Source organism: Podarcis bocagei, assembly GCF_964188305.1.
Source record: "Podarcis bocagei genome assembly, chromosome: 4".
Taxonomy (NCBI): domain Eukaryota; kingdom Metazoa; phylum Chordata; class Lepidosauria; order Squamata; family Lacertidae; genus Podarcis; species Podarcis bocagei.
In genome coordinates, this window is record NC_138128.1 from 75,106,421 (window position 1) to 75,132,580 (window position 26,160).

The window sequence follows — 26,160 nt, forward strand, 5'->3', positions numbered from 1 at the left end:
CCTTGCATGGTGGCTGCTATTAATCTTTATCAGAAAAGAACAACAGCAGGAGGAGGAGGATCACAGCTCTCCTGTCATGTCTCATTTCATAGTTACCATTCTATTTAATAAAGACTTCTAGAATCCATGCGCCACTCAAAGTGGCTTATAGCAATTAAAAAACTTTGTATATATTATATTAGCATGGTTGTTTGTGAAAAGGAGTAATTGAAAGTGATGATGAATACCTGTAGAGTGCTACAGTGTAAGAATGCCTATAATGAGGAAGCTTTGCCTTAAACAAATACACAATGCATAATGTGTCTTTTAGCTACCCTGTCCAAAAAGCTCAGCTAAGAGGCAAGTCTTTATTTTTTTATTAGTTGTCATAGCAATCATGTGAGATGTATCAGACTGTGAGGCCTTGAATTAGGAACTGTTAAAAAGCATAGAATCGTAACTCTGGAATTCTTCTAACATATGCTGGTGGGGTATAGTAATGGCTATGCTACTCCAGCATTTGATAGAATAATTCCAGTGAAAATCTCATTTAACTTAGGAAGAGAGTGAATATGCTTAAGGTTATGCTGTGAGCTAGACGGTTATTGGCTCAAATCTTACCTCATCGCTAGAAGGCCTTGGGCAAGCCTCAGTTCTCTCAGCCTCAGCACTCCCTCTCCAGCAGCAATGCAATTGAATTACTGACTTACCTCACATTTGGGGGGGGGGGAGGCTTGTGAAAATAATGTATGTGAAGCAGTTTGAACACTAAAGAAAAGCTATATAAATGCTAAGTATCGCCAAACCCAGTGCCCAATCCAAGCATCTCCTCTTCCCCAACTCAGATCAGTATCTTTAAGCAGAGCATAAGAAGAAATCAGGTGAACTATCCCAAATGACTCAAGTTGCACACACCAGGGAAATCAGAAAGTAGAAAAAACTCCAGAGTTACTCAGCTAGTTTGAGCCTAAGCAGTAAGCAAAACCCACCTACAGAGTCTTCTCAAAGAAAAAATTGCTGAAAAACAAGTCCAGCCATTCAACAAGCAAATGAAGAGTACGTCACTTAGCGACGATAGAGAATGGTCTCCTTTGGCTATAAAGGAAGAGTCGGAGACCTCTAGCTGCTAATTAGTTGAGAAACTCTTGTCTCACTACCCACCCCCACATTATGAAATACTTTCATTTGACATATGATATATGTAAGCTTTTTGTGGCAGCAGATAATGACTTTTTATGAGACCAAGCTGTGTTGTTGAAATGGCAAGCAAAGGAACTGAGATTTTTTTTTGAAAACTAAAATATAAATCAGAGAATGCCAAAAAGTCGTGATACTTCATTATATGAGAACAAAGAAGCTCACTGATTCTAAAAAAGAGCTGAATAACTGTATGAAATGTGATTTTGGTTCTAATGCTAGAGATATGGGTGACCCATTAGGGTAAGGGAAGAAGTTCCTAGTAGCTTCACCTTCATAGATGTTGAAGGGACCAATATCTAGTGCCGTTCTGTGATACCAAACTACCAACAGAAAGACTCATAAACCAGACTCAGGTGCTCCAACAATCAGGAATCAGTCATAGAATAGTGACAGTGCCTACAACACAAATAGCTATCAATAGGAACATAAGAGCCCTGCGGGATTAGACAAGAGGGTCACCTAGTCCAGTATCATGTTCCCACACTGGCCAAGTAGATGCCTATGGAAACAAGCAGGATATGAGAGCCATAGCTCCTTCATGCTTGGATGTGCCAGCAGGTGGTATTCAGAGGATACGACCTCTGATACTATAACTAATATATAGCCACTGTAACTAATAGGCATTGATTAGACAAATTCAATGATGAAAAGTATCACACACACCCTTTTAAAGCCGTCAATATATATTGTGGTAGCAAATTACATGGCTGAAGTATGTGCTATATGAAGAAGCACTTCCTTTTGTCTGTCCTGAATCTCCAATTCCCCTTCATTGTATGGCCCTGGGTTCTCCTATTATGAGATGAGAAAAACTCCCTCCCTCCACTTTCTCAATATCATACAGATGATTCAAGAAAGTCAGTGAGCTATAGTCTTCAAGTGGCTCCCATACAAATAAAGTACCTCTGTCTTCAACAGCTCTTCTTAACATGAATCTTCATAATAAGCGTTGCATCATTTCCCAGTACATGGTGGGGAGGCATATCATACAGCAACCTTGCTAAATCTAAGGAGATCAAAGTCAACTCAGTTCCTGGATGGTGGGGAATCCCACACAGCAAGAGTGGAGATCCTGTGGCCCTCCAGATGATGTTGGATTCCAACCTCCACCAGCTCCAGACAGCACAGGATGACTGGAGATGTAGTCCGGAAGTGCCTGGAGGACCACAGGTTTCCCCCTTCTGACTTACAGGCTGTGGAAGACAAACAGAATATAAATGCAATAAGCAAAGAAACCTATGTAGTACAGTGGTACCTCGGGTTACAGACGCTTCAGGTTACATACGCTTCAGGTTACAGACTCCGCTAACCCAGAAATAGTACCTCGGGTTAAGAACTTTGCTTCAGGATAAGAACAGAAATCGTGCTCCGGCGGTGCAGTGGCAGCAGGAGGCCCCATTAGCTAAAGTGGTACTTCAGGTTAAGAACAGTTTCAGGTTAAGAATGGACCTCCAGAACGAATTAAGTTCTTAACCGAGGTACCACTGTATTTCCAGTCATAAAGTAATCTGCCTATGCCACCATTTCCATTTAAATGTTATAAATTTACATTCACAGACAGCTTTATCCTTTTGTTTTGTGGTATCAGCTGATATGCTGGGCATACTTGGGCATTGTTCAAGCATCATCCACCTTGCTAAAGCATAGCCTTCAGGATTTAACTGACTGCATATTTTGCAAAAGTACGGCCGCACCAATGTAGTGGTCTCACTGTGGTGCTTATCCTGGTGAGGGAGCTGATGAGACAGGAGTGGAACTCTAGCCATGGATGGAATCTAGATGGATGGAAGAGGTTCTATACTTCTTTGTAATGCTGCTTTCCTTTTTTTTTCACATTATACTACACAATTTTTGTGCCCCAAGGGAGGGTTAGGTTCTTCATTTGTAGGACAAGGTGGGTCAAGTAATAGTTTTCATGAGACTAATGCCTGCTGTAGGCAAGAGGAGCTTAATGAAGGATTAAGTGTTTTGAAAGCTATTTCACTTGGTTTAATTATCACTGAATAGTCTTTCATTTGGGAGCACTAACTGAACATTCTAACTTCCGATATTCCCTGTAAAGCTCCAAAGTTTGGCATATCTTAGTAAATGAGATCTCTTGGGCCACATGTTTTACTTCCTGTATTCCAAGGCCATTATGATAACATCCCTTCAGTACATACGTTTCATTTCAGTATGTGTTTCCTAATAGAAGACAACAGCTCATTTCATCACAGTGGAAGCTGTGGCCTCAGCATGTTGCAAATCAACATCAGCTGTGTTCTCAACTGTGTTGGTATGTGAGAATTTTATTAACATTACAGAAGCCATGGCTCCTCTCAGAGGGGAACATATTAAGCATTGTTTTGGACAAGATGAAGAAACTCAGGGATTGGGACTGTGGTGGCTGGAGCTCACTGGAAGCAGCAATAAGAGGAGGCAGAACCAATGACAGGCAGAAACAACTAATTTTAGTTTTGTCCACATCCTTGCAGAGTTCTACAGGGGCAACATTGAGACTGGGGAAGATGAAGCTAACAGGCAGGGCTACTCCCTTGACTGGTTGTAAATAATAAGGCAGGCAGGTGAGAGCTGATGGAAGTTACTCGGATAGTGCTCCAGCCATCTAACGGACTAGCCTCCACTGTCTGTTTCCTGTTCACCCCACTCATTTGCACATTCAAAATGCGCTTCACGGCAAGGATTTTTCCAGCTTTGCTACCAGAGCCTTTAACAGTGATGTAGAGGCTCCGTCTGTGACCTCCTACATACATCACTGTGTTTTTATTAAGTTGGGAGCCAGCCAGAGTGGCTGGGGCAACCCAGTCAGATGGGCAGGGTATAAGTAATAAATAAAAATTATTGTTGTTATGTTGCAAGCATATGTTCTATCACTGAGGGCAATGACCTGTTCATTGAGTGTTAATTCTGATTTGTTTGCAGGGAGATTAGATGACCGCTATTTAGTGAGCATTCATTCTGATATGTTTGTAGGGGAGGTCAAAGCAAGTATCATTCCACACATTCCTGTGTATTTTCATGCCCCTTTGCAAAATATGTGATCTTTTGGCGAAGTGGGTTTGTTGTGCAAGACCTCCCAATAATTATGCATCCTGAATTTGCAAGTATGTGATTGAATCCCACCTGGAAATAGAAATAGTCTGGAAGAATCCTGAGTTAGTGGTAGCCCAAATAACATTTTTCCTACTACTGGCTAGAACAAAATTATTGGATTTTTCTTCCTAGCAAGTTGTGTTAAGATGAACATCTTGAAAACTTTATTACTGTTGTTGTTTTTTAAAACCAATACATTCTGATTTATGTCATCATTTACCACTAAGATGCACATATGGATTGTGATTTGTTTGTGTATATTAAGGAAACATTAATTTTGCAAAGTATGTTGTCCTAGAATTAAAATTGTCGCACATTCAGTCCACATGATAGGATGTAGTGCAGGAGTTATTAGTCATATAAACTATGTTTGTAGGGTTTTTGTGATCTGTAATAAAGAAACCATCTGGAATGTAAAGGATCCTCATATTCTTGGCATTCAAAAATATAATTTGGAACTTTTGAAAAACATATGTCTATAGAACCGTCTGTTTCTGATGGAATACATATGAAATGTTAAGACCAGACAGCATGGTTAACTTATAGTGCCTAAAAAGTAGGCACATTGAGAAGTCTGTGTCATCAGACTGTAAGTTATAAATAAAGCAAGCATTAAAATTGAATACTAAATCCCATTAGAGATATGTATATTCTTTTTCATAAGATAAGAAGCAGGAATCTTGTTGATTTTATCTTTTCTTCTCCTGTGCAATTAATCCAAAATGCTTATTGGGAGTAAAATTTCTATTGTGTACTGTGTATGAATAGCGATCCATATCTGTTTACTCATGAAAATTCATGAACCAGAATCCATGATTTCTGGTTATGAAAAACTTTATTATCTTGGATTAAGGGTTGAGGAGATGGAGGGGACTAAGTGCAGAGGTGAAGCACAGAGCCAAGTGTGGCGCTCGATTTAAATGCAACTGCAATTTTCATTTGAACATTTTTTTTGTTATTATGTTATGTGTTTTCATGTTTTAAACCACCCTGTGATCTGTGGATGAAGGGCAGTATATAAATTTATTATTTTTATTTTTTATTTAATCATTGTTCATTTATAAAAATAATTATGTGATATCCTAAATAATAACACTATCATCAACTATGAAGCTAAGAATGACAGAGGCAGGAATATAACAAATCATTTAAAACATGAGCCAATCAAAACACATGAAATTAGTATAGAATACAGTCTCAATATCAGGATTCCTGTTTGGGACAAGTCCTTAAGCAAAAGGCCTCAATTAACAATTAAAGAAAGTCCAAGAATTGTTATGTGTTCAAAGGTAACGCCTAATAAACTAAAGCAAAAGTAGAAGGGAAGCCCCTTTCAAGCAGAATGCTTTAGTTCTGTGCCGTCTGGTGTAAAGCTGTATTTATTATGAATAATTTCACTTCAAGAGATGAAGCAAACAGTAAAGTGAAGCAGTAAAGCAGTAAAGTGTTAACTGGAAACATCAGAAGGAGAAGTTGGTTGTTAAGGTCTCTACATACTGTAATAAACTAGGAATTTTCTACATAATTGGAAGTAGTATACCTCTGAATATCAGTTGCTGCGGAATATGAATGGGTAGAGTATTGTTGTGCTCATGCCCTGCTTGTGGGCTTTCCAAAGGCATCATTGAGAGAACAGGATGCTGGACTAGCTGGGACTTTGGTCTGATCCTTTCCATATATAGTAGAAGAGAATGGGATGTTAACATAGTGACACATTTCTTTAACTCTGATATACATGAAGAAGGTAATAATAATGATGCTTATGAAAATGGCATGGGATTATTATAGCCTGTCAAAGTGGGAGCTGGGCTTCCCTGTGGTTATCTAGTTAATTCATAAGGGAGGTACAAGTTCCTCTCCTTTTCCTGCCAGATCATTTTTGTGTATGTTATATAGCTGAAAGCAGATCTTACCATCTCTTCCCAGTCAGCATAATGTGACATCTATGATGGTGTGTTGCTAAATGAAATGAATGTGCAAAGGATAGGGAAGGAAAACCGTAGGAAGTCTAACTAAGCAGCCTGTCTTCAAATTTGCTTTTAGGAGGAGGCATATTTTGCTGTGACAGAGATAGGCAGGGCTTTTAAAGAACTGACTGAAAATGCAATCCAATGCATGTCTACTCTGAAGTAAAATCTATTAGGTTCAATGAAATTTACTCCCAGATATCTTTGTATAGGATTGCAGTCCAAAGCTGGTTTTTGTCTTTAGAAATCATCCACTGCTTGCTATTTATGTTAATATGGTCATTGTATTATTATGCCTTTATTATATTATTTGAGAACTCAGTGAGCAAGAAATAGTGGTATACATACTCATATTTGTCCCATGAATTACTGTTGGTTGCCTTCACCCTTCAGAATGAAAGGATTTAACAGAACTGTAGATGTCCATCTTGTCGGTCTTTGTCAAAGTCCTTGATTTTTAATTTGTCACTTTGTGCTGCAGACGTGCAAACATGTATGTATGTATGTATGTATGTATGTATGTATGTTCAATCTTTTTTGGTTTATAAACAATACATCCATTCACCTTGAAACACCAAAACACAAAAGCATTTTTTCCCTATTGTATTTGTAGTGGTTTAGTTTATTTATTTATTGTTTTCTATTGCTACAGTTATATCCCACATTTCCTGCAAACAGCCCATGTGGCATATCTGATTCTCTCCTCTCCCATTTATCCTCCCAACAACCCTGTGAGGTAGGTTAGGCTGAGAGCATACTCAGTCCATTGCTAGTATTGTCATGCAGCAGGTGGAGTTTAAATGTTTTAAAGGATTGATTCTTCTTGGGCTCTGCTTCAAGAAGCACAATTGGTGCCAGCACTAGGTAGGGGATCGTATCAGAATTGTTAATATGAATAACAGGAAGAATGAAAATGGGGTGTTCACAGAAAGTGATTGGTGGACTTCAGCATTGATGGGCTAAAGCATATATTGTGCTCCTCGCAAATACTGTTGCATCCTGTTACAGCAGAATGAGGAAATACACAGAAAACTGTTTCTTATTTGTAAGAATGTTTTATTTCTGTCCTGCCTCTGCCCCATCAACCTAGAGCTGAAATAGCTTTATCTCTAAAGCACATTTTATCACGAAAATTTCTTCTCTTCTCTGATAATTTTTCTGTAGCAATCTAAGTTTTAAAAATGTTATTTGATTGTATAGCTTGTTTGTGCTCTCTCTCTCTCTCTCTGTTCCAAAGCAATCTTGCCATTTTTTCTTTAAAAAACTGATACTTTAAATTTAAATCTTCATATTTTTATTATTGATATTTTATTTTGACAGGCTCTTCAAAAAACAAACAAAATCAACCCTATTTTTTAAGGTTTGTTCACACATTTTTAAAGTAGCAGCATTAAATGTCTGAGAATTTTTCCAAAATTAATTTCCCTTTTTGTACCTTTTGAGAGTGACTCTTAATACCACAGCTTGGTGATTAGCTGTACTTGGTTACATCTGCTGTTTCTAAAAACCTTAACTCAGAAGACGAAATGGCTTTGGTAGAACTCCTCATAGAATTAATATCACTTTTCTCTCCTTCAAAAAGTGTCTTTATCCACCTTGCTTTTACAACAAGGTTAGGGAACCTTTTCTGACCATTGAGTCAGATTCTTATCTTCCCAGCTCTGGAGGGGCAAATTTGGCAGGTGGGCAGGAATGCTCACCTGTCAATCACAGATGCTGGGTTACACTGCACTTTGAAGCCCCAATTGTTGGGACTTCAAAGCATGGCTCAGGGCTGTTTCAAAGGCTATTTGCATACAGCCCCATGCTACTCTTTTAACCTTTGAAAAGGAGAGATTTAAAGAGCAGTGCAGGGTTGTTGGCCTTTCAGACAGTCCCAAACTGCACTATGAAGCAGCACCAACAGGTCTGAAGTTTGAAGTCCAATCATGCATACGTAACCTAAATGCATAGAGTTTGTACACAGGCAGACTTCATGCACAAAGCTTACCCACCTCCATGCATTGATTGCACATTGATTATATCCAATTTTTAGAATGTTTGGTGAGTGATTCCCTGGTAAAGTGATTCCCTAGTAACAGATTTTATGGATCTTGAAAATCAAATGAAATATATATTTTATTATACAAATGTAATAAAATGATAGAATAAGTTATATATAACCTACTGAGAGGTTGGCACTGATTGCTCCTGCCTCTCTTCATATTCCTAACCAACTTTTGTTTCATTTATATTTGCTTCTTCCTCCCCATCCCCTTCTGCTACAATTTTCCACCCCCTTGTTTTCAATGTGATTTTCTTGTTTGTTTGCTTTATTTTCATACAAAGTATTCTGTTAACACAAATTGTAAGTTAACAATAGTTGTTCTCTACCCCTCCTACCCCCACTCTTCAATCTCACTCACACTAATTCATATACTTAGGATTTTTGGGACTACTGATGGGCGCTTATTATTGATCACCCTTATTTAGGGCAGGATCAATCAATGCTTGAAGAACTATGGATGGAGGCTCGTAACATTATACAGGAGGCAGCAACTAAAACCATCCCAATGAAAAGGAAATGCAAGAAAGCAAAGTGGATGTCCAACGAGGCCTTACAAATAGCAGGGGAGAGAAGGCAAGCAAAATGCGAGGGAGATAGTGAAAGATACAGGAAATTGAATGCAGATTTCCAAAAAATAGCAAGGAGAGACAAGAAGGCCTTCTTAAATGAGCAATGCAAAGAAATAGAGGAAGACAATAGAATGGGAAAAACCAGAGATCTTTTCAAGAAAATTGGAGATATGAAAGGAACGTTTCGTACAAAGATTACCATAATAAAAGACAAAAGTGGAAAGGACCTAACAGAAGCAGAAGACATCAAGAAGAGGTGGCAAGAATACACAGAGGAACTATACCAGAAAGAAATGGATGTCTCGTATACCCCAGGTAGTGTGGTTACTGACCTTGAGCCAGACATCCTGGAGAGTGAAGTCAAATGGGCCTTAGAAAGCACTGCTAATAACAAGGCCAGTGGAAGTGATGATATTCCAGCTGAACTATTTAAAATTTTAAAAGATGATGCTGTTAAGGTGCTACACTCAATATGCCAGCAAATTTGGAAAACTCAGCAGTGGCCAGAGGATTGGAGAAGATCAGTCTACATCCCAATCCCAAAGAAGGGCAGTGCCAAAGAATGCTCCAACTACCACACAATTGCACTCATTTCACACGCTAGCAAGGTTATGCTTAAAATTCTACAAGGAAGGCTCAGGCAGTATGTGGACCGAGAACTCCCAGAAGTGCAAGCTGGATTTCGAAGGGGCAGAGGAACCAGAGACCAAATTGCAAACATGCGCTGGATTATGGAGAAAGCTAGAGAGTTCCAGAAAGACATCTACTTCTGCTTCATTGACTATGCAAAAGCCTTTGACTGTGTCGACCACAGCAAACTATGGCAAGTTCTTAAAGAAATGGGAGTGCCTGATCACCTCATCTGGCTCCTGAGAAATCTCTATGTGGGACAAGAAGCTACAGTTAGAACTGGATATGGGACAACTGATTGGTTCAAAATTGGGAAAGGAGTACGGCAAGGCTGTATATTGTCTCCCTGGTTATTTAACTTATACGCAGAATTCATCATGCGAAAGGCTGGGCTGGATGAATCCCAAGCCGGAATTAAGATCGCCGGAAGAAATATCAACAACCTCAGATATGCAGATGACACAACCTTGATGGCAGAAAGTGAAGAGGAATTAAAGAACCTTTTAATGAGGGTGAAAGAGGAGAGTGCAAAATATGGTCTGAAGCTCAACACCAAAAAAAACGAAGATCATGGCCACTGGGCCCATCACCTCCTGGCAAATAGAAGAGGAAAAAATGGAGGCAGTGAGAGATTTTACTTTCTTGGGCTCCATGATCAGTGCAGATGGTGACAGCAGTCACGAAATTAAAAGACGCCTGCTTCTTGGGAGAAAGGCGATGGCAAACCTAGACAGCATCTTAAAAAGCAGAGACATAGAATAGAATAGAATAGAATAGAATAGAATAGAATAGAATAGAATAGAATAGAATAGAATAGAATAGATTCTTTATTGTCATTACACAAGTGCAACATTGTACAAAGTGCAACGAAATTGGATGCCATCCCTTAAAACATCAAAAGCAAAACAACAACAACAACCAAACAAACCACATTCCAGCCACACCCACACCACACCCATCAAACTCCCAGGTCACACTATCGAGTTACAGCATTCAAAAAGGCCACAGCTCTTGGATAGAAACTGTTTTTCAGTCTATTTGTCTTTGACTTGATGTTTCTATATCTCCTGCCAGAAGGCAGTAGTGCAAACAGACCGTGTCCCGGGTGAGATGAATCCTGCAGGATGTTATTTGCTTTCCTAAGACAACGGGAACCGTACAGTTCTTCCAAAGATGGGAGAGGATGACCAATAATCCTTTGGGCTGTGGTTATGACCTTCTGGAGCACCTTCCTCTCCCTAGCTGTACAACTGGAGAACCAAGCACAAATACAGTATGTAAGAATGCTCTCTATGGAGCCTCGGTAGAAGCACACCAGCAGCCAACAAAGGTCCGTATAGTTAAAGCCATGGTTTTCCCAGTAGTGATGTATGGAAGTGAGAGCTGGACCATAAAGAAGGCTGATCGCCGAAGAATTGATGCTTTTGAATTATGGTGCTGGAGGAGACTCTTGAGAGTCCCATGGACTGCAAGAAGATCAAAGGTATCCATTCTTAAGGAAATCAGCCCTGAGTGCTCACTGGAAGGACAGATCGTGAAGCTAAGGCTCCAATACTTTGGCCACCTCATGTGAAGAGAAGACTCCCTGGAAAAGACCCTGATGTTGGGAAAGATGGAGGGCACAAGGAGAAGGGGACGACAGAGGACGAGATGGTTGGATGGTGTTCTCGAAGCCACAAACATGAGTCTGACCAAACTGCGGGAGGCAGTGTAAGACAGGAGTGCCTGGTGTGCTCTGGTCCATGGGGTCACGAAGAGTCGGACACGACTAAACGACTAAACAACAACAACAACAATCAATGCTTTTAATATTGGAAGGTTCAGTAAAACATACAGTGTAAATTCCTCAAAGGCTAAATAGGAAAAGCAGTTTTTCCTTCAGACTTCCCAGGTGTGGGCTGTTCAGTCATAGCATATACAGCTCACTCCCCCAGGAGCCTTCACTAAGAATCTTCTGAAGAGCCAGAGGAAAGGTAAGCATTCCACTGTTAACAGTTGGCTTATTTTGTATCCCTGGAGAGCCAACTTTAGTCAGATTTTTGCTGCCCTTCTTCTTGCCGAAGCAGAAGTAACATATGGCCCCATATCTTCTTAAGCCTGCACGTTGTTACACCTCCATTTGGAAACCAGACAAAATATTACACAATCTGGCTTTAAATGCTAGACACGGCATTGCCCATATTTCAGTTGCAACTGTTAGTGAGGAGACATTTAACACTGCATCTCTCAAGACAGATGAGAATTTTACAGGATGCTGCTGCTTTATGTAATTAAAATATGTGCCTCCATGCTGGAAATAACAAGAAGTGATTGGAGTACATTGCTGAACAGCTTGCTTGTAGCCATGCAGATGGCAGCCTAAACCTGAATAAATGTGCCTGTTTGTGTTGCACCCACGTCTTTTCAGTCTGAGGTTGTGTACACATTACCAGTTTAAAATGCAGCTAGATTGTTCTTTTTCTCAAATCGGTTTGAAGCTGATTTGGTGGAAATGCATCAAAATGCAGTTTTTCCCAATAAAGTGCAGACAGGATGGATATGGATTGTGGCTAGTGTGTTTACACTTCTTCCCAAACCTGTGGTTGGGACTGTGCTGGATGCAGACTAAATAGGAGTGTGTACACAGCCTGCGTATGATGAAGATGATTTTATTTATTACCCACCTTTCACCCTAAGGTCCCAGGGTGGGTTGCGCAAAACACAACATTAAAAGCAGTTTAAAACAACTTTCAATGTCCAGTATCTGGGCTGGTGTTTACTAGACCCCCCCCCCCCGCCCTGCTGATGTTTCTTTCATTTCCCCTACCAAGCCCTGTGCCCAATACAGAGTCAATATTCTATCAAGTTGTTAGGCATCTTATACATTGAAATGCTTTTGTATCTAAATAAAAATGATAAATTATCAGATGGCACTGAAAGATTGAGGTGACAGAATGGCCTGGACCACTTGAGACTGCAGATAGGGTTTCACAGTTTGGGTGCTGTTTTGTGTTAAAGATTCCCCCTTGTAAGCAGAAAATAATCCCAATACCCTTTCTTTCTGATGTGCTAGTTTACCCTCATTTGCTATATTCTCCACTTAAAGTCTGAAAAATATTACTGTTCATTCTACTGCATGTGTTCATCAGGTCATACACTTATTTATTTTAAGGCTAACTTGAGATACAGTGAGGCAGGTAAAAAAGGTGTGTAACATAAAAACAAAATGAGTCCAATATTGAGCAACCACATGCCACTTTGGCATGCAATAATTTGTCAACTGATTGTCACTAAACAATCTGTGGTTGCTTGATGACACAGAGATGCTGTGTCTCCATCTTCCGTGGCATGCAGGGGGAGAAGTGGATTTGTAGATTGTAGCAAGGAAGCTTGGCCTAAATGCTTCAAGCTTCAGTGAGGCAAAATGAAACAATAAACATGATACTGGTGAGGCTGTGGGTTGATACCTGATCTCAAGGTGTGATTTGTGAGCTCCAAACTGGTAACAATAGTTTAGGCCATAATCCCACACTTACATGAGAGTAGGCCTCCTTGAACTCAGTGCGGCTTACTTCTGAGTAGGTTTGTGTAGAATTGTTCTGTTAACCTCTTGTTACAATATTGTGCCCCAAAACATATAAATAAAGTAGTATTTTTGAATAGGATTAACATCATTTCTTGCAGCTGCAAGTTCACAGTGGGTGTTTTAGATTTTTTTTTTTAACTTAACCAATAGTTTTCTAATAACTGTGAGCAATGCCCAACTGATCAGCTTTATAACTGCAAGCCTGTTTGAAGCGATGTATTTTCTCTATCAGGTTTTGGGAATAAAAGCATTTCAAAGCTCCTTTGCTAGAAGTGTCTTTTCTGTTCACAACAATCTTGTGAATGAACAGATGCAGAATGTCTAAAAGGTCTAAGGTATTGTCATATCAACAATATGCTGAATAAAGCTCTACTGCTTGTAGAATTCATGTCGAGACACTGAGCTCCCGTTGATTATTTTTCACCATGTCAATCTTCAACTTTGAATTGTTACAGGTAACTTACATTCATGGCAGAGCTGTTGAATTCATAATATTTAAGGTGCTAAGCAGGCACTAAAATATCAAGAGAAAAAGATCAGATACTTCTGCCTGTTAACTATAAGTATGTAAGAAGAGGGCGGTAAACATGAATGGAATAAAATCAGTTTGAGACACGCCTCTTAATTTACTGTCTGAACTACTATATTCATAAATAAGAAGGGAAGCCACAGATCTGTCTGAAACTGATCTGTTTTTAACAAACTAACCTTCAATTTTAAGTAAAATATTTCTAACACTTAATAACACAAATAGCATTTGGAATGCAAATAATTCCAATAATTAGTTTTATTGACTGCAAGCTATAAAACACTGAGACATTGCTCCTTATGCAGCAGAGCACTGAATACCAAAGCAGTGGCCCAAGCAGCTAGATTTTCCCAAGATGGGGGGCTCTTGTATTTTGTGATTAGTGATATTATACATACATTGGGCTTTGTTTATTTAATGCGGCAAGTTCAAAGTGGAGGCAGAAAGTGGGTTCAAGGTTGTCAAGTTACCATGAAACTTAGGAAACCTGCACCCTCTTCTCCTTGGAAAAGGGTAATTATAAGCATTTAATTCTAACTTCTGTCTTCCCCACTTCATAAATTTTGCAATGCTTCTGCCCTAATGTGGTCCAGTTGTCTTATTTGCATTCAAGTATTCTTCCTGGTGCATTTAGGCCTCCAGTACAGCCAGCCAAATTCCTAGTACTACTCCCCTATCATTATACAAAAGCCATAGGATTCCCTGCTTCTGTCTATTTCCTATCTTAGAAACAAGTGAAGTATAGACAATGTGGGTTTGGATTGTCAGTCTCTCTATTTGAACTAATCATTTTACTTTTCTTTAAACATTACATTTGGTGCTTCAAGCCACAAAACCGTTTTCCATGCTGACTTCTTGCCACTTTGATTCTGTAAATAAACACTTTTCTATCTTTAAATTCAGAACTGAGACTCAATGCCTTTTGCTAATTCACCCAAGTAATTAAGGCAAGTAACAGGACAGTACCAATGTGAGGAGCTCCAGATTAAAGATCCTAAATATCACATTTCCATGGTCACATGTGTGATGCTCAAGTTCAAGTAGTGTTTGACTAGGGACATATGCAGACTTGGTAAGAGGGGCGTATTTTTTATTAATCAGAATCCACATCAAAACCAGCTTTATTACTTGAAAACTCCACCATGTTCAAAAAAGCTCTCAGTACACAAAAAACTGATATGTTAGGGAGGGAGTTTGGTTTATTCTTTATGCAGGGAACAATCAAGTGAACAATCAGTATTCAAACATTACGGCCTGACGTGCTTCTCAATCCATGATGAACTTTATCATTTGCTTTTCTAAATGTATACACTAACCCTAAGAATTCGAAGCGGTTTGATAAAATGTCAATGTGCATTGAAAAAATGGTATTTGGACTTATTTAGTAATGCAATCACACCATTCACACAGTGCACACCAAATTTGGCCCTTATAACCTCAAACCTTGTTGCTTAATAATGGCATAATATGGGATAGCAACAGAAGTAACTGGTGTGGGAGGGCAGTCACCCTCCCAACACCTCCCAGCAAGGGAGGTATTCCTGCAGCCTGTGGATAGGGTGAGGGCAGGGCAGTGTTGCAACTTCACAGACACACTGCTAGAGCCAATCCAGCGCTCCTGCTAATGCAGTTGCATAGCCCTGACCTTGCTGCCACTCTGTTCTACCCCATCCATTTAAGCTCCAGTGACGCTGGTGTCAGGAGCTAGACATATTACCAAATTCTGAGACAGAACAAGTTAGAAAAATGAGAAAGAAATGACAGTGAGTATGAAGTTCAAGAAGAGGCGTTGCAAGATCCAAAGTAGAAATTCAAATTAGGGTTCTACTATGTTGTCTTAGGCATGGCCATACAATTTGTTGGAGACAGGTTCCAACAGCTATAACATTAAAATTCCCTAATTGGCTTCCCTTATGATATAGACAGTATCAACAAAAAATCTACTGAAGATGTATATAAGGCCTGCAAGAATTTGGAAAAATCACTGATGCCCAGTGGAAACAAAACTATTGATCTATGCTGTTAACGTATAGCAATACCTTTAAAGACTTCCAAAGTATCTGCCACCACAAGGAGTACTTCTCTTCATACTATAACAAAAGCTCTTGGATAATGTGCCTAATGTTTTTGCAGCTCTAAAGATCCTTCTCACAATTCCAGTGTCAGTGGCAAGTGGTGAGGTGTTTTGTGTTTTTTTTTACATATGTGCAACAATGTTGTAAAAGTTGGCTTTGCAACTATATCAACTGAACATACCCAAACGTCAGCCCTTGACCTGAAGGAATTGGTGACAACATTTGCAAAGGAAAAGGCTAGCAAAGTGAGATTTTAATGACCCTGTAATTGAAAGTTTTAAGTTAGCAAGTTTTAGGAAATGTAAATTTTAACATCACAATTCACAAGATTATTCAAAATTATTTACATGCTAAAACATTTTCTTTTGTATCTGAGGGGAAAAAATCAAAGATAGTTGTATTGCCTATTACTGCAGTTTAAAATAAATGTAGCAGTGATGGCATTAAAATGCACACTGGGACACCAATCATGTCATGACAGAAGGTGGGGAAAGGTGAACAGTAAGGTTTTAATACTGCAGCATACGTTATGGACTGTCTCTTTATATGCCTACATGCCTGTGTCTTTATTTCCCAATGTTAGACTCTGAGGTCTAAATATTTTTCATGTCATCACTTCTAAATTAATAACTCCATTAGTTAAACTGTAAGTTTTATCCATGCACCATGATGATAATTGATTAAATATTGTCTAAGGCTTTCGTTTCGGTGAATAGCTTGTGTATGTAACTGGACATTTAGAAGGATTTTTTTTAACAAACAAACAAACAAATTTTTATGGCAGCAGTTATCAAAACTGCTTCCACATCTCTTCACACGCAGCTTTCAAAGTGTTTAAAATATTATTCACTTGTTTACAAAATCCTGACACTTGATGTTACTCGACAGGAAAACATATTATGGAAATATTGTTCTAGACAGATAACAGTGACCTAAATGGGATTAGAAAAAATAATCAGATCAACAGAGGTAAAGCTTTTAATTTTATGTGCTGGATAGCTATTACGTTTCTATCAAAAGACCAACTGAGAACCCTTTGTTGTAAATGAAGCAAGCTTAGTATTTTTGCCTTTGCAATTGTGTACATTGCAGCTTGGTGAAAATTAATTGCTTTTGACCTTTTTTTTTACTATATTTTTCATTGTTGATGGCAAAGTATGGATGTACAGAAAACAGATAAGGTGAAGGCAAAAAGTCTTCACACGTTTAACACACATACATGGAAGAATGGAGAGGAGCCAGTTCTATCATGATCTCCACTCCTATAAGTGCAGGGCAAGTCAGTCTTTCTTCTCCAACAGTGTGTGAAAGTTTTGGAAAACATTAATGAGTTCTCTTGCCTGTGTATTTATTTATTTGCAAAAATCTCTATGTTGCCAGCATTGGGGGGGGGGGGGCAGAATACCATGATGATGAACAGCATAAAATCAACAAGAAATTTACATTCAAAAAACAAACAAAAAATATATTACAAAATTGTACATAAGTTCAATACAGGACCCCTTAGGGAAAGCCTGGATGTAGCATTAAATATTATTTAAAGCGGTGGTTCTGAAAGTGTGGCCCACAGACCACCAGTAGTGTGTAAGCTTCATTTAGATGGCCCATGGAGTGATGTAGCTACATTTGTGTGAAGAATGCTGTGTGTGTGTGTGTGTGTGTGTGTGTACCATAGGCACAGTTCTCCATAGTTCTTAGAACTCAGCAAAGGTGAGCAGGATGAATGAACTGGAAGTGTCAAGGGAAAGGAAGCTCCGCCTTTCTCGAAGGAATAAAGCTGCGTCTGGTAGCATGATGTGGGAAGGTTGAGAACAGTGAAAAGTAGCTGATGAGGTGCTTGAAAGGAGTGGAGAGTTAGTACTTTGATAGAAGCAGAATGAATACTAAATCCGACCAAAGATTCAAGATGACAATTCTTACTCAGAACATTGAAGAACTTTAGCATAACAGGCACATCCATCACGTTAAAATATTCATATTGATTTTTGATTGTATTTAAATTGCTTCTTTTATTTCTTACTATATTTTATTGTGTTAAAATTTGTATTTCATATATTTAAAAAATACTTTAGCATCTAGCACAACATAACTGTGAAACAACAGATGGGGGGGGATCATTAAATGATCTGCCAAGATCCTCAGAAATTTTCAGGTGGTCTGGTGGTGGTGGTGGTGGTGGTGAGTTTGAACCACTGATCAAAAGCAGTGGTACCAAGCATACGTGTCCTCCTCCTCATGGGATATGGCTGGCAACCCAGGATCTGTGACAATATTGGATGTGTTCTTAACCATGTCAGAAGCTCTCAATCTGTGTGTCCATATGTTGTATTTGTGGTGCTCAGCTCCTTTTCATAGTCTCTATGACTTGTATAAGGAGTCTCACGTAAAGAATGGTAAGGAGAGGATTTTTTAAAAAATACAATTAACAATTTTTTGCCAAGGACCACTAGCTAAAAAGGGGTTTAAAAAATGCCAATGAGACATAATGTGAAAGAATTTCAGAGAACCTCCTCCTGCCCCTGAAGTGGCCAGGAAAGAGGTGAGCAGAAAGGTGTTTATCTTATCACTGCTGTTATGCTGTTAGTAGTTAGTCAGTTGACTGTGGAATTGGGAGAGAAGTATGTGGTTAGCAGAATTTGGGATTATACAGAGGCTGCTTTCCAATGTTTGGGTCTGTGCCCTTTGAGTGCTTAGAATTTGAATACTTAAAATATTATATCTTGCAGATTCTGTTACAAAGACTGTATGGGCAGGAAAGACACTATTGAAACTCCCCTCCACATTTATAGCAACAGATGGGAAAGGTTTCTTCATGTAAATTGTTGTGTACTTGATGTTTGTCCAATACATGTTGCAACATTTTGAGCTGAAAGCCTGGTAGTGATTTAGCAAAGTACAAACCAAAGGAAGAGGCAGATGGCTAAAAGTGGTTGGGTACACAATGCAGTAAGTGAACTCCCCTTTCATATTTCCTACAGCAGTTTTAAATTGAGGTATATCTTCTGATGCAGGAGGCCTCAAATGTAATCCTAAAAATAAAAAGTATGTATAATATATGTTCATAACTTGAATTGATTTACAGAACGAGTAATTATCTTTTAATAATGAACCCATGTATTTCTACCAGAGATTATGAAAAGAAATTAAAACATTGTAATTTGTTTGCTAATTGAAAAGGGCCGCTCACTGCCACAGCAAAGCCTGCTGGATGAAGGGAAGATTGCTCAGAGCATGTGGATGTTTGCCTGTGTTTTCCTGGGATTTTATGTGACTGCAAGTGAAAGGCAGAAAAAGAGTTTATAATAGCATCCTTCTCATGCAGCTGGCAGGATGAGTCAGGCAAGCATCACCAAGCATATTTGGATTTGCACCAACTGAGGTTTCTTGGTAGGCAGACCTGCTGGAGGCACAACAGCTGGGATAGTTTGGGGGTTTGTGGGCCAAAAGGGTTTGAGGTTTGTGGGCCAGTGTCTCCTTCAAGTGCTGCTACTCCTCTAACTCCACTGCTTAGGCCTTAAATACTACTAATACTACAAATTCTACTAATAATACTGCGTGGAAGAACTAATTTTTGTATTTGGAAAGGGTCACTGTGACTCAAAGTGAGGATAGTACTGTGATGCTATTGATAACCACCTCAGTATTTGCATATTGTAATGCTTCAGAGACTATAAAAAGAGGCTCAGTTGGGGTTTTGGCTATAGAAAATCCTATGCTAGGGTGATTCAGAGATGCATTATCCAACCATGTCCCCACTATGTATGTTACTCTGTGCTGTGAGTTTTACTTCTGCATGCTCCAATGCATGCCACCAGAAAATACAAATTGGGTTGCTTTCCAATGCTTTGTTATGGGCATATAGCAATACATTTTGATTTATAGGGTTTTACCTTAATCAATGGCATGGGCTACATGCACAGCAAAGAAAAATAATGTATGTGTGCCATATCTCTCTCTGAATGCACTCTTAATGCAGTGGTTGGATTAGATTGTTTTTGGCTTCCTTCCAACCCTATGGTTTTATGCTCCCCCCCTTCCAGTTGGCAATAATCCAAGTTCGCTAATGACTAGATAACTAGCAAATATAAATGTCAGATCCAGATAAAATGGGAAAGATACACAGTGATATCTGAGTTATAAATATACTTATTTGTAGATAATGCTTGTGTCCTTGGCTTTTGAAAGAGATTGTGGCTGTTATGCCAAGGGAAGTGCAAGAATTTTTTTTTAGTCTGTTCGCTTTGCCTTTTCCACACAATATTTGCCTGCTTTGTGCTGTCTGAGTGAAAGTTTATGCAATCCTAAGGAAGTAATAGAAGCTTGTATAATACTTTTTAAGTAATCTCTATAACTACCTGGCTTATCTGAGTTATGTTGAGGAATACTGAGAGAACATTTAAAATATATTATACACATTCTTGGAAGAAACTTCAGAAAATCATGCCTGTACAGGTGGCGACCATTTAATGCACGGGTTCTCTTTCCACTACATTTAATGGAAATGGACACATTTAAAATGTGTGTCTATCTCCACCATCACTATCAACTGCCAGGGTATGGAAGAGTCTGCAGATCAATGGGAGAGCTGTTCCCATGGGCTGGCATTTGCCCTAAGCAAACTACTGAGTGAGCCTGCAGCTTCAAAAAAGAAAATAGTTTTCCTATCAGGCAGTAATTTGATAGTTTATGTTCTGTGAAAAGTATTTTGAACACTGAACACACAGAACTATCCCCCTCCTGATTTGTGGAAATGAATAGCTGCAAATAACTTCATAGGTATTTTTTGATGGAAACTTAACAAGAAAATAAAAGAGGTCTAGACACTAGGAAGATAATTCATATGGGGAAAAACAGGTGAAATTCCTTATATCAGTTTCAGTGTAAAAAGTGAAAAAGTCTGATCATCATTAAACTTGTCCAAGTCATTTGCTTGGATGTTTCAATTTTAGTGATGTCCATCAAAGTTATGGTTGAAATTTGGATTCAGAGGCTTGCTGTTCCCCAAACTCTTTACATAGCTGAAACTATCATTTCACTGCTGAACTCTGTTGCCTCTTTCTCTATCAAACATAAAAGTTATTGGTAGAAATGTCTCTGAATGAACATTAAGTATGGTGGAATGAATGGCAGTTGAGTAGTGGGAGATTCAATTCCAATTTTGCTTGGAAAATACACAGATCTTTTGCAACTTTATGTTTTTATTTTATTTTAATACTTTCAGTTCTCTCATTCAAACTGAAAATGTTACCAAGTAGCTATGAAAGAAATCTGTGCAGCTTTTTTAAAAATAAAATAACTAATGGTGTTGAACAAAAGGCAAAGTTAAGATTTAGTTGGGTGGACTAATAGTCTTCTGAATTAAAAATAAAATCCTCATCAGCAAGCAAATTATGTCTATATTAAAAGGACAGTTTCTTTCAGGTATTAGTTTTTTTCAGTTCAAGTATCACTCACTACATAACAGCTCTCAGATCAGATAAACAATAGAACTAGGAAATCTGATTGCAATTTTATAGAGATGTGTGCACTTAATGGAAGAAAGCAAGTAGATTTTATATACTTTGATATTAAGAAGGTACTTGATGTTATTTGTAATGAAATCATACTCTCAATTTATTTCATGCCAGATTGAACATGAACAGTCTTGTGACTAAAATATGCATACCATCACACAAATAAGCAATGAGAAACAATCATGTTAAGCTCCTTTTGTTGTTGTTGCCTCCTTAGAAGTGTCACAGCTAACTACTGAGCTGGATTCTGTTCTGTAGATAAAAAGGAAACTTGAGACAAATTCATCTTCCACATTCATAAACAATGCCATTCAGCACTCCAAAAAACAAACTGAACATAATTTACTGTGGTAGAAGTTGCTGGGCTTTTAAGTGGATTGTCCAAAGTGCTGTGCTTTTGTTCTCTCCCCCCCCCCCAAGTGATATGTAAATAAGCTTTCTTTTGAGTGTTATTTAAAAGAAATTATTGAAGAAAATAAATGTTACACAACATTCTCTCTCTCTCTCTCTCTCTCTCTCTCTCTCTCTCTCTCTCATTCTTTCTGTCTGTCTTTAGACACTCATGGTACCATGTGTAAAGCTGCAGCAAACTATTAGATTTATGCTCAGTTAAACAGGCTTTGAACAGTTTGGTCCCTTGGAACAGAGTCCTGTTCATTGAAAGAGGCTTTATTTCTTCCTCCTGTAGCTCTCTGCAGCCCTGAAAGTCTTCTCCTCAGGTCTGGGGGTCTCCTTGCTAAAGAGTATCTTAGGATACCTGCCATTGTGGTGTAGTGGTTAAGAGCGGTGGACTTGTAATCTGGTGAACCGGGTTTGATTCCCCGCTCCTCCACATGCAGCTGCTGGGTGACCTTGGGCCAGTCACACTTCTCTGAAGTCTCTCAGCCTCACTCACCTCACAGAGTGTTTGTTGTGGGGGAGGAAGGGAAAGGAGAATGTTAGCTGCTTTGAGACTCCTTAGGGTAGTGATAAAGCGGGATATCAAATCCAAACTCCAAACTCTAAATTGCTAAAAGAAATACTTCGGTAGCTCTTCCTGACATGTATATTTAAAAATGTTTTATAAAGAAATGTAATATTAATTACATGTATGTATTTAACCAAGTCCTGAAAATGTTGCATGGTTTATATTAAGCAAAGAAATTTAAAACAAAAATAATAAGAGACATTGTCCACAAGTCCCCATGTTTTCATCTGAAAGCACATTTTGAAGCTGAGTTTTTCATGTGTGAGTCTATTCAGTGATGGGATGGGAAACCTTCTGGGAATCCCATGCCCACTTATTTGAGTTCTATGGCGGAGGAAAGTGGGAATAGAAATGTGCTAAACAAATTAATAAAATACAAATACCATGCTTTTTGAGCCTACCTCCTTTTTCACAATTTACCTTACCACTGGAGACCTTTCAGAGCATTTCACAAACCATACTCCAATTTAAGTACCTGTGAACATTGCACCTTTAGTGGTGATTTATTTATCAAATATAGAACATTTCAGCTAAATATTAGTGAATTCATTCAAATAGAATTAGTTTCAGGGATAAAATGCTGGGGTAGATCCCCCCCCCCGCGCCACTCTTCACAAGTACCCCAGCCCCTTATTGTCAGTTTCATTTTTACTGTCAATTTTCCATGTCAGTTATGGAAAATTATGAATAGGAAAAGGGCTGGTCATGTTTTTCCTTTGAAAAAGATAATGGGAGTAGAGAGAGAAAGCATAATGGACCTACTTAAGGGGTTTAGCATTCAATAATTCAGTTGAAGAAATGAGCATAAAAGTTTAAGTGATGTGCCACAAAACTAATATATGTGCTGCCTTGTTGCGAACTGTTACAGCGCTGCTAATTCTTCTGTCTTTGATGCATGATGATGTACTGTCCCCTGATCATCATATAAACTTCACAGTCCTGATGCCTGTCCCCAGATACACATAGTGTCAGTAACACATTCCCTGGATTTAGTCTATTGTCTGTTTCCCCCTATAGTAATCTGATTTTTCACATGCAAGAGAAACCAGATTGTGCTTTCTGACACATTTATTATACTTCATTCAGAGATAACTGCTCCATGGGGCCAGGGGTTTGAATGACATTGATCCTGACACTTGTAGCTTAGAAATAAAGCCAGTTTTGTCCATGAAGAAATCTTATGACCTGTGCCTGCTGGAAGATCATTAAGCCTTGCAGCTTATTGATGGCGGGGAGGGGGCAGGGATAAATGGACAAGGAAAAGGCAGCTTAGCTAAGTGAAGCATGATGCAACAAACAGCACAATTGGTGCTGGTGGAACAATGCAAGAAATGTTTGATGAAGGCATGAATCAAGCAGACAGCTTTGGGAGGAAAAACCCAAATCTACACTATTGCCCTTGGCTTTACCAGCTGTAGAAAAACATATTCTTTGAGTGAAATACAGATGTAAACCTTACTTTTGAGCTTTCTGCTTCTAAACAGCCTTCTCCATTTACTGTAACTGGATTGATCCAAGCCTTTGTGTTTTGTTAATTTCCTTGATGAAAAATGTCCCATTTTTAGAGATTCACAAGCAGTCAATTTGTCAGGAAAACACTCCAGTAAGCATGCCATTGTTTAAAAGCTTGGGGTTTTGCTTAATCATGGCTCTATTCCATGTAGAAATGACTTGGGAATTCTAGGATACATTTATCTGTGGAATAAGGACAGGTGGAGAGATGTTGTTTAACTATTTATACTTTGTGGCCTTTCTCCAAGTCAGAAATACTCTTGCCAAGCTGCTTTTTTATCTGCAAGATAAAAGATGTAGGCTCTCTGTATCTTCCTTGTATCTTCCACTCTCTGTGTGAAAAAGCAGCGCTTGGGGTGGTGTCATGGGGTCTGTACTGGCAGTGACTGACCAGGAATGGGATCATAGTGGATAGCTAAATGCAGATGTTTGACCCAGGACTCAGGTGCATTAGTAAAGAAAAAAGCTTTTTATATGTGTTATAACACTGTGCCACCAGATGGTGGTGTGGAGTTCTGTCTTTCGCCAACATGATTTCCCAGTTTGAGGTTTGCAATTCATTTTCCTGAAACACTTTTTGATGTGTCTAGATCCAGCCCCAGTGTGCAGCAGCTGTGAAAAGGGAAAAATCCATGCTAGGTGTCATTCGGAAAGGAATTGAAATTGAAATGCCATTGTACAAATCTATGGTGTGACCTCACTTGGAATACTGTGTAGAGTTATAGCAATCTCAGCCTAAAAAGGATGTTGTGCAGTTGGAAAGGTTCAGAAAAAAGCAATGAAAATTATCAAGGGGGTGGAGCAACTCCTCCAGGAGGAGGGTTTGCAACAATTGGGGCTTTTAAGTTTAGCAAAAAAGGTGAGGAAGAGGCAATGTGGTGGGAGTGTAGAAAATTATGCATGGTATGGAGACAGTGAATAGAAAATCCCACCCCTCTCTCATAAGACCAGAACGGGGGGACAGCAATGAGGATTCAGGTCAGACAAAAGAAAGTGCTTCTTCATACAGCTAAACTATGGCATTAGCTCTCTGTTCTGCCTCCACTATTGGAGGCAGTTTGTGCTTCCAAAGCCAGGAGAGTCTACCATGGTTGCACAATGGATAACAAAGTTTTGTTTCTCCTCATTCTATTATTTGACTAGTATCACACCAGGTCCCCCCCATGTGTTGCTTACTACAGAAGCAAAACCAAATGTCCTTAAATTGATCTCTAGGCTCCTGGTGCTAATTCAACAAAGGCAGGTTTACAGCTGTGCAACCCTTGATAAAAAAAGAGCAAAATCTTACTACAAGTGATTTGAAAGAAACGGGAAACTTTGTCTATTGTAAATAGCTGGTATGTGGGATTTGGGGGGTGGGGAGAAAGGCTGTATGTGTGCAGCACCAGGTGTAGAAATGGGCCAGGGAATCACATTCACACACTTTGTTCCTCATCCAGGTAGTGATATGCATGCAGAAGCCTTTTTCACCTACTCCCTTAACTGGAGCAGGGCCACTCTCTTTGGGGGGTAGTTTGTTAAATTTGGAAGCATCTGCCTAATTATCTGCCTAAGCATCTCGCCCTCATCACTTGTGCATAATTTTATTCTTGGACCATTACTGTTAATACTTTCCAGATGCTTTTCCTAAACATTTCTCCTCAGTAAGGGCAGCTAAAGGGAACAGAACAGGTGGCTGCTTAAGCAGCAAAATATTTAGCATGGAAATATCCAGGACCGTGTTCAAATACTTAAAAGGCTTTCTTAGGGCTTCGGGCAATCCATTGCTCCCTTTGTTTAGCAGTGCCATTCTGCAACTAAAAAAACCCCCCACAAAAAACCCACCCATCTTCACTAGTTTTAACTATACTTAATCCAAAAAAATTAAACATACATACATATTACCTGCATATAAAATGTTGTGAAACAACAGAGGTGAAACCTGTGGTAAGTTACAGTTCCTTTTATATTCTACAGATCCATTTCATTATACTGAGTATATCTTAGGGATTGTTTTCTTTCCGTTTCTATATTAATAAATACCCAACATATAATATTGGTTAGTAATTCAGAAGGTTTGGGTGGGGAAAGTGGGGATGGCTACCCTCTGTGAAGAAACTACTTTTCTTAGAAGTATAAATGAAAGAATTCTGTTCTGTACTGAACACTGTTTAGATTGTAGATAGTTTACTGTGTTAAAGGGGAACAGCTGGCCTGACCAGAGTTGGTGACATCCATTGTACTGGAGTTCAGTTGGTGGTCTGCCAAGAAGCAGTTAAACTGATAGAATTGCTGAAGGTTTCTGTTATGGCAGTTGCTGTAGAATTCAGATTTTAAATGGAATTCAAAAGGGCAGAATGTGATAGGTCATTTTGTGGACATTCCTTTCAAATTTATTGGTCCATAGATCTAGGCCAAAGAGAGTGTGGAATTCAAGCAAGAACCTGGCGGTTGGTTAGAGGGTTCTGAATGCATAGTATAAAAGGGCAAGTTGAAGACTGTTTAAGGGCTAGTCCAGTAGTGGCCAGCATTGCT

The 26,160-nt window shown here is 39.0% G+C and overlaps 2 protein-coding genes across 6 annotated transcripts in view; one reads left to right on the plus strand and one right to left on the minus strand.

Moving 5' to 3' along the window:
• CTNNA3 (catenin alpha 3) overlaps nt 1-26,160 on the plus strand; it is a 559,480-nt gene that overhangs the window by 150,692 nt on the left and 382,628 nt on the right. The gene's annotated exons all lie outside the window — the stretch shown is intronic.
• The window catches only part of LRRTM3 (leucine rich repeat transmembrane neuronal 3), a 98,475-nt gene that overhangs the window by 3,420 nt on the left and 68,895 nt on the right, over nt 1-26,160 (minus strand). The window lies entirely within an intron of this gene.